The 10,000-nt window shown below is 46.6% G+C and overlaps 1 protein-coding gene across 1 annotated transcript in view; it reads right to left on the bottom strand.

Annotated features, from left to right (window-relative positions):
- pcdh9 (protocadherin 9) overlaps positions 1–10,000 on the bottom strand; it is a gene marked incomplete at both ends in the record, with an annotated part of 161,518 nt that overhangs the window by 125,340 nt on the left and 26,178 nt on the right. The gene's annotated exons all lie outside the window — the stretch shown is intronic.

The following is a 10,000-nucleotide window of genomic DNA, read 5'->3' as shown; positions in this document are numbered from 1 at the left end:
TTTATGACAGGCTGGTGGTATGCTGTTATGGAGTAAATGGGCTAAGGCCCCTGGAGGTGTATGATGTATGCTGTAATTATCTGTTGATTTCCAAAATGGCCGCTGTGTAATGAGGCTACACAGCAGGAAGCCCCGGGTATAAATCACTGTCTTTTAACGTCCTTATGGCCAGGAACAGAACTCAACTGAGACAGTGGAAGAGAAATAGAGGGAGCATAAAAAGAAGGAGGAGTCGGAGGAAGAGGAAGAGGAGGAGGAGGAGGCGGAGGAGGAGAGGGCGGAAGAGACACACCAGGGCTGATGCATATCTAACCTTCTCTCTTCCCTTATCGACTCCCTTCCCTACATTTCTCTGCTGCATTTCCGCTGTCTGCGAATCAGATAATCAGATATGGATCGAGAAGTATAGAACTTTCAACTTCTCTAGATGCGCTTGATTTATCTCTCCTGACACAACGGAACCGAATGAATCATCCTAGAAGAACCAAACTCTTCCCATCCAGTGCACCAGAGCAAGCTCTGCTGTAAAAGCATGAAGCGCCCTCCTATAGGAGTATTTGACTCCTATTCTATTTATTTATCTTCCATCACGTCAATTGGTTTCGCGAGGCAGCAGCACGTGTCCAGGTGGAGACCTCCTATTGATGTTGTGTTAACCTGTGGTTTGTTGAGTGGCACGGTGCCAGTCTAATCTCGGGATGTCTGTTCGTCTCTCGAACGGGGGCCAATAATGCTAAATGCTAACGCTAACCTACGCTAATGCATCCTGACGTTCGTTATTGTCAAGGGCAACCGTGGTGAAAATGTCCTCCTCCCCGCTACCCTACTGTGTCATATGAGTGACAAGAGGCAAGGGCTGACACTGGTTATTGTAGTACAGAGGTAAAGTACAGTGATCAAAGGGGTGTAGCTCAGAGTGCCTGCATAAGCTATGGGGTTCAGTGACTGATGAGGCTTTGTTCTGTCCTTCAGTGACGGTGAAGTCATAGGACCTGCAGGTTTCATCTTGGCACCGCATCCACCCTGTCTTTTGTGGAAAGGCAATCCACCATACGACTCTATAGTACGCTATCTGAAGACTCCCGCAAGCTCCCAGAGATAATGCCTAGGCTTTAGCTCAGCAGACTAACACAGTCTAGTGCCGACGTAGGTTTGAACACAGTGTGCCTCAATAGTGTGGGTTTTATCAGTGTTGGGAAGCCTTCACCATCCAGCAGGCTCCCCTGTCATTCCACTGATAACATGAGCTTTCACAGTTTCCTGGGCGTCACTGACGAGAGACGCTGACGTGTGTGTGTGTGTGTGTGTGTGTGTGTGTGTGTGTGTGTGTGTGTGTGTGTGTGTGTGTGTGTGTGTGCGTGCGTGTGTGTGTGTGTGTGCGTGCATGCGTGCGTGCATACATGAGTGTGTGTGTGGGGGGGCGTGCGTGTGTGTGTTCAGTGCATCTACCTCATTATACATCTTTTTAATGTAATCCAACTGTCTGTCAGTCGCTTATTAATGCACCGTGCCGTAGACAACCTGTACGTGTGACGATTTATTGCAATGCCGTATCGCTGGCGTGGATGACAGAGAGAGAGGGAGAGAAGAGACATGGTGACATTCTAATTTACCATTTATCACTCCACTCCCATTTTAACTGGATGGGAATGATTGGAATATGAGAGAGCGTTAGTGGCAGTGCAGGATACTGTCAGTGTTAACAACAGAGTTGAGCCATATAAATAAAATCTGTTATTGAGTGTGATACAGTAGAGGCCTGGTTCGTGGCTGCCAGCAGAGTAGGCTATAGCACTGTACATACATGTACATGTGGTGGGGACCGGTCATAAAGAAAAACAAAAGTCTAGAATAGATGCTTTGCATCTTGGGGTGACAGAAAAAAAGTGAGTGAATCTCCAATCAGTTCGACAAAGCGCATCGTTTGGAATCTAGATTTGAAAACAAATTTGTAGCTCATCCATCAATTGTTTCCCTTCGATCCTGTATCCATTATCATGAAACACTCCCATGGCGGTGACTTATTAACTATTTAACCCTTGTGAGAAGAGTAATGTCTAGGGCAGGAGGGCTGTGGTATTGAACTTGTAGTCTGTCTATAAGGCTGAGGTGATAGTTTTCATTAAGGGGATAAAACACAGTCTAATTAGGGTTTGTTGTTAGTCTGAGATGGATGCTTCTTCCTCGACCACAGCAAAACCTTGTCGTTTAAGTGTAATTACCTCAGAGAAACAATGAACACTGCTGTGACAGCAAGGGATGGCTGCTGTCTTGCTATAGGCTAACTGAAAAAAAACCAACTGCTGACTGGTGTGAAGCTGTAAAAGAGAATGTGATGTATCTTGTGACGAGGGAGAGTCATGAGGGAGCACACAGATAAAGATCCTTTCTGTGGGTGGTACTGGGAATGAATGCCTCAATATGCAGTGAGATTTTAATATCTGATAAAAGTCTTTCAAATATTGTATACATATTTTGATTGATTGGTGGCGGGAAGGAGGATGGATGTATGTGTGTGTGTGTGTGTGTGTGTGTGTGTGTGTGTGTGTGTGTGTGTGTGTGTGTGTGTGTGTGCATTCACTTGTATGTGTGTGTGCATTGTGTGTGTGTGTGTGTGTGTGTGTGTGTGTGCGTGTGTGCGCGCGCGTGTGTGTGCGCGCGCGTGTGTGTATGTATGTGTGTGTCAATTAACAAATGGCTATGGAGAATCCATCTAATCCAATAGCCTCATGCCCAGCAGATGTGTTATGCCATGATATACAACAGTGGGCATATACCTCTTACCGCAGCGTTAATAGTTAACGGCACAGTAAAAATCAATCAGGGTATTATCTGCCTTGTCTCTTTAGATCCCCCCCAGTATGTTTAATATATGATGGCCATAATCTACCCTTGCTTACCGTTTCCTCGCTGGAGCTGACTTACAGCCTCAGCTCCTCCATGTAAATGAGCTAATAAAGAGGGCCTGGCTGAGGAGGAGCTAATAAAGAGGGCCTGGCTGAGGAGGAGCTAATAAAGAGGGCCTGGCTGAGGAGGAGCTAATAAAGAGGGCCTGGCTGAGGAGGCTGAAAGGAGCCTCTCTCTCTGCCTCTCTGCCTCTCTCTCTGCCTCTCTCTCTGCCTCTCTCTCTGCCTCTCTGGCTGCCTCTCTGCCTCTCTCTCTGCCTCTCTCTCTGTCTCTCTGCCTCTCTGCCTGTCTCTCTGCCTCTCTGGCTGCCTCTCTCTCTGTCTCTCTGACCTGCCTCTCTGCCTCTCTGCCTGTCTCTCTGCCTCTCTGGCTGCCTCTCTGCCTCTCTGACCTGCCTCTCTGCCTGCCTCTCTGCCTCTCTGACCTGCCTCTCTGCTTGCCTCTCTGCCTCTCTGCCCTGCCTCTCTGCCTGCCTCTCTGCCCTGCCTCTCTGCCTCAGCCTACCTCTCTGCCTGCCTCTCAGCCTGCCTCTCTGCCTCTCTGCCTCCTGCATATAAAGCTCCACCTCTACAGTAGCTTGGCCCACCCCTGACTACTGTAGCCTCCACAACAACACAATCAGGGTGAGCGAGGGGGTGGGGGACGGAGAGAGAGATATATAGGGTGGAGGGGGAGAAAGAAAGAGAGGAGGAAGACAGAGATGTAGAGGTAATGAAAAGGGGGACATGGACAGAGAGAGAGTGAGAGATGAGGAGAAAGAAGGAAAGCAAGGGGGATGGAAACAGAGGGAATGTGTGGGTGGGTGGGATAAAGGGGGGAGAGAGAGTTGGGGGGGGAGCAGCGAGGAACAATAAAATGGAGTGAGCAATAAAAAAGGAGATGGAGAGAGAGAGAAAGAGAGAGAGAGAGAAAGGGTGCTCCTGACTTATTTATAGTAAGTAGTCAAGATGTCTGCCTGAGAAAGGCTGTGATTATTATTCTCTGATTTCCCAAGCTGTGTGATGATTGGCCTAGTCTGCACGGTGGCGTTCTGCTCTACACAGTGTGTTTACCGCCCCCAGTGCTAAGCCCATTTCCATGGTCCTACTCCATTCCCGCTCTGCAGACAAAGTATTGACGTTCCATTTAAGTTGATAACGGTGTGCCTCTCATGACAGGAATGTAATGGAAACTCAAAAGGGGCTCATCGTAAAAAAATAAATACCACCCAATTACAGACAACTTTACCATAGTTACGGGGTGAGGAGGATATCTCATGCGTACACCTTTGCTTTGTTCTCTAAAGAACAAAGGAATAGGATTAATTTCCATCTCTCCCCTCCCTCCCTCCCTCCCTCCCTCCCTCCCTCCCTCGCACTCCTTGTCTGCATTAAAAACACATTCAAAGTGAGCGCTCCCTAATGGAAAAACCCACTGTGTGTGTGTGGCTGACACAAATTAATTTAGAGATTGTGTTTGATATGATAATTAATAACACAACTTTAAAGTGCCCCTCTACATGCAAATTAACAGTGACAACGACACCCAAACGTTTCATGTCTAACCCTCAAATAGGAACACACACACGCACGCACGCACGCACGCACGCACGCACGCACGCACGCACGCACGCACGCACACACACACACACACACACAGGAGCATTGTTATTCAAATAAGTTAGTGTGTGTGTGGTTAAGGTTAAGGTTAGGGTTACACACATACTAATTTATTTGAATAACAATGTTCCTGTGTGTGTGTGTGTGTGTGTGTGTGTGAGTGTGTGTATGCGTGTGTGGGACTGAATGGAAGGCACATTATGTTTAAGTCTGTTGGAAGGATAAATAAAACCCTGATCAATTAAGTGGTGGAGGAGACGACAGTTGAGAACTGGCTGAAATGGCTGATGAAGTGAGTGTGTGTGCATGTTTATGTGTATGTGTGTGTGTGTGTGTGTGTGTGTGTGTGTGTGTGTGTGTGTGTGTGTGTGTGTGTGTGTGTGTGTGTGTGTGTGTGTGCGTGTTAGTGTGTGTGCATGTCTGTGTGTGTGTGAGTGGTCGCGTGTGTGTGTGTGTCTGTGTGAATGCGCATGTGTGTGTGTCCGTGCGCGCACGCGTGTGTGTGTCTGTATGCGTGCACGCACGCGCGTGTGTGTCTGTATGCGTGCGCGCGCGCGTGTGTGTGTGTGTCTGCAACCACCAGCCACCTTCTTCATCAGTTCCATTCTTCCATCACATAGAGAGCAGCATTGATTCCCTGAAGCATCTCGTTTTGGTCATTATCTCTGATGCTGAGACCAGCCCCCCAAACCGCACTCCACAACCCACTAATAGCCTTGAGGAATTCACAGGGCCTACTGGCGGAACCCTAATCAACACATCTCATGAGTTTTCAAGGAGCATGTGAGAAGTGGCGCGGACACGCAGCTTGAAATATCCTGAATGCATTAGTCACTGATAGAATTACCTGTCATTTAGGCCCAAACTGAGATTACTTCTCCATGGTAACGAGATGTGTCAGCCGGGTCGACCTTCTGCCGTTGACGACAAGTGTGTGTCTCACGTCGAGGGCTGGGACGATGACCTGATTATACGTACGCCTGGGATTCAATCAAACTCACCGTACTGTAGCCAACGTTTACGCTGTGTGCTTGTTTACAAAGTAGCCTACTGCTTGAGCGAACGTACACTTGAAGCATCTACATGTCAGGGAGGTCTACAGTACACGATACCATTCTGTGATTGCCCTTGACCATGGGAGAAGGGGGTATTTTGTGCAGTATATACCGCACTGTGGGTTTGATTGAATAGAACACGGTTTGCCTGAATTTCTGGTTTGCCTGTAAATGTGCATGCAGTATCTGTGTTTATGAACTAGCCGACTACCAGAGTGTTACTCCATTTCCTTTACTGACTCTCACTTTCATCTCGTTTCTGGTCTGTCATAAAAGAGGCAATCTCTGCCTTAAGGTACATCTGTTCTCTATAAAGAATCCCTTCAGTCCATGCTGTCTGTCTGGCACTCAAGTATTGTTCATGTAATGTCAGTTTGAATTATTTATGATAGTCTATTGAAATCTTGGTCTTTGAATTGGTCTATTTCAATATTTTAGAGCGATCAAGACTTCCCTGTGAAAGGGACTTATTCAGCTTACCGTGGATCAATATGTTACATGATAATCAGAAACATTGAGCCAAATCCCGTAGGACTTGTGAAAGAATAGTTCAAGAAACTTGGAAACAGGAAGAAGAGTGTGTGACCTTTATCAGCAACGCGGATCTGAGGATCCTCTCTGAGAGATGAGACCTTTGAACAAGTTCTGTACAGTAACAAGGGTTTGGAGATTCCTGTAACATCAGCAGAGAACAGTGAGAGCCGTGTGACAGGTATTGTATGTTTCATCCTCTTCTCTCTCTCTCTCTCTCTCTCTCTCTCTCTCTCTCTCTCTCTCTCTCTCTCTCTCTCTCTCTCTCTCTCTCTCTCTCTCTCCAAGAGTGCTTTGAAGGTGCTCTAACTCCCTCTTGAGATACTACAGGCAGAAAGAGAAAGAGACTGACAGTGAAAGTGTTTAGCTCAGGTGGCAATTGAACAGAATTCTTCCTCCCCACTTCTATAATCCAGTGAAATGGTTCAAGATGTCCATTCTGTAGCTGATGGCCAACAGCTTACAGAGCAAACGGTTAAGGAGGTGTGTGTGTGTGTATGTGTGTGTGTGTTGACAACATGAGCTTTCACAGCTTCCTGAGTGTCTGAGTGACTGACTGGTCATAATGAACAGGTGTGCGTGCGCGTGTGTGTGCGTGTGTTTGTGTGTGACTGTGTGGGTGGGTGTGTTTGCATGCATGCGTGTGTGTGTGTCTTACCGAAACAGTAATAATCTCATCAAGTTCAAATACTCCCACCCGCTATATCGAATTGCTAGCTTTTCAGTGATGGAGCGGCTTTCCATCTGGTATTTAGGTGATGGTGTTCACATCTATTGGCAAATCAGAGGTCACAGGTTCAAGACTCTTGTCGAGCAACTCGCAAGACTGTATTGATTCTGGTCAGTCTGGAAGACTGCATCAATAAATCAATACGATGTAAACATACAATGTTGTGTTTTATATCTTTGCTATTTTCTATTTTGGATGTGTATGTCTGTGTGTGTGTGTGTGTGTGTGTGTGTGTGTGTGTGTGTGTGTGTGTGTGTGTGTGTGTGTGTGTGTGTGTGTGTGTGTGTGTGTGTGCGTGCGTGTGTGTGTGTGTGTGTGTGTGTGTGCGCATGTCAAAAGATCAGCTCAGGAACCATCTTGCCCTCTGCTGTAGGCTTCACCGAAGAGTCATGTATTTCTTCCACATTTCGATTGTTTTCAGATCTACATAACTGTCGACATGGGAGGTACTTGGGGGCTAAGGGTTCATTCTGGATGGGGCCTCTGAGTGTTCCAGTGGGCTCATAAATCATGGCTACATTACAGTACACACACACACACACACACACACACACACACCTCTATCATCCATATGTACTAGTGGGGAGGCACTTCTCAGAAATCCATGGACAGCCAGCGTCAAGGAGTGGAGAAGGCTCATGTTTTTCTTGACACACGCTGTGCATGTGATTGTCTATGTGGCACATGCTGCGCATGGGATTGTTCATAGAATAATCACCATGCATCTTCTGAGAGGTGATGTGGGGTATTGCTTCTGTTCTTATTTCTTCACAGCTTTAACTAGTGTATAAGCTGTGACGGAGACTATAATACAAACCCCAGGCGGTGGGTTTTATATGTGGAATGATACATGTAGACATCAACATTATGCAGCAACACATAGAGAATGGAAAATATGTGTAGGCCAATATACTCTAAAAGGGAAAATGTGTTTGTGTTATGCTTGATAATTTGTGTGGATGCAACTTCAATCTGGTCTTCCCATTAATCCCATTAGTCATGCGATGGTAGTATTGTATGAACGTTTTCCCATCTATTTGTTGCTAAAACAGAAGCTAGGATACCACCAAATAGCTGAAGCTAAAGCACAAACCTCATCGTTTGAGTGAGTGCACTGAGACTTCAACACTGACAATGATATATATACTTCGAACATTTCAACAATGATGAAAGGGTAACAACTCTGCAAAATTATCTGCGAAATAAAAAAGAATGTTGCAATTATGACTTACTTTGTCCCTTGTTATACTCTGGAGACTATTCTGAAATCATGACACACCATTTACCGTGTCATCAGCCAAGCCTAGACCATTCTCATTTCTCTTCCCTTAATTGGTCACTGTTTGTGTGAGGAGTGACAGCAGCTGGACTCTCTCTCTCTCTTTGTCTCTCTCTCGCCCTCTCTCTCACTCTCTCTCTCTTGCTGTCTCTCTCTCAACACACACACACACACACACACACACACACACACACACACACACACACACACACACACACACACACACACACACACACACACACACACACACACACACACCTCCTCAGATCTCCTCCTGACGATGCCCAGTCAGATCAGCTGTAGTACTCCAGTTAACGTTCTCCAGCTCTTCAGCAGGGCTTAATTTCCCCCAATCTTTTTTTTAACAGCTGGGACTTTGGTAATTGGCTGAGGTCCATTTGCTCGGCCGCCTCTCTGTGTCCTTTCACAAACGGCTGGCTTTAATGAATTGGTTTTGCAGTGATTAGCACCTCTGGTTGAAGAGGTCACCGAGGGAGCCAGTCGCTGTGACTAGGGGAGGACAGTTACACACAGTTGTCTGCTACGTGAGAGGGGGGGAAGGGTCTGACCGGCAGAGAGGACGGCTTCATCAGAGTGTGGAAAGTTATCTATCTCTCTTTCACACTATCGCTCTCTCTCTCTCTGCCTCTCTCACACTCTCTCTCTCTCTCTTTCTCTCTCTCTCTCTCTCTTCTCTCTCTCTCTCTCTCTCTCTCTCTCTCTCTCTCTCTCTGCCTCTCTTACACACTATCTCACTCTGCATTTATCTCATTAAATCTCTCTCTCTCTCTCTCTCTCTCTCTCTCTCTCTGTAGTAATGCTATTAGTCACATACACAGTGCCATATCCATCGCAATAAAAGCAGATCTTGAAGGAGTGCGAGCCACAGGTGACTGAACAAATGCAATAACAAAATGGGGATCAGTCAAGTGTTTCCTCTTCCTGTTTATCTCCCCAAGCTGTTGATTAAAACAACAAAGGAACACACACACACACACACACACACACACACACACACACACACACACACACACACACACACACACACACACACACAGACACACACAGACACACACACGAACACACACACACACACACACACACACACACACACACACACATATCGTCTCAAACTGCAACCTCAGAGAAAAGCGAGAAATGAGAAAAATTAGAACACAGTGCCGACCAACCTCGATTCACCCTGTTGGCGAGAGAATCGGCGTTGACAGCTCTGAAACCACTGCACAGTGGCGGCGGTGGCAACAGCAACAGTTGGGGGTCTGCTAGTCGCGTCTCTGACTATGACATGGCTGTCAATCAAAATGCACTGACACAATACGCCTGACAGAGACGGGGAGAGAGGCACAGCAGGAAGCAGTCATCAATATCACGCTCTACTCTCTGTCGACCAGACCTAAAACACAGAGATAGGAGGAGCCAGAGGCATCACTCAGCATCCATTTCCGTCCGTAGTCTGTGGAAAAATCGGGACTGGGCTGTTTTTTTTCAATGCTGGAAGACAATAGGAGGGCTGTGAACACTTGTGTTTTACTCATGTTTGTGCTTTGTTCTTATTGATTTTCAGCTTAACGTGTGTGATGTATAGGGTCTTACGATCTCAACATGTTAGCCTATACCCACTTACTTCCACTTCATTGTCCAGCTACTTTCACAAATGACCAAATATGAAACCTATCACCGACAAAACCGTTGCTAGTTTCCCTGGTGGTCGACGGCTACCACTGGATTTCGAGCCACTCATCCACCGTCCAATTAGGAACAAATCTTTGCCTACAACCAACCAAGCTGCCAGAGAGTATTCTGGACGATCACAGATGTGTCCCGATTCGGTCCAGGGCGATAACAAAAAGCCATGTCAGTCACATACATAAAGGTCAAA

The sequence above is a fragment of the Argentina silus genome, assembly GCF_951799395.1.
Source record: "Argentina silus genome assembly, chromosome: 19".
Taxonomy (NCBI): Eukaryota; Metazoa; Chordata; class Actinopteri; order Argentiniformes; family Argentinidae; genus Argentina; species Argentina silus.
Note: the sequence above shows the minus strand (reverse complement) of the source record. Positions and strands in the feature narration are given on the sequence as shown.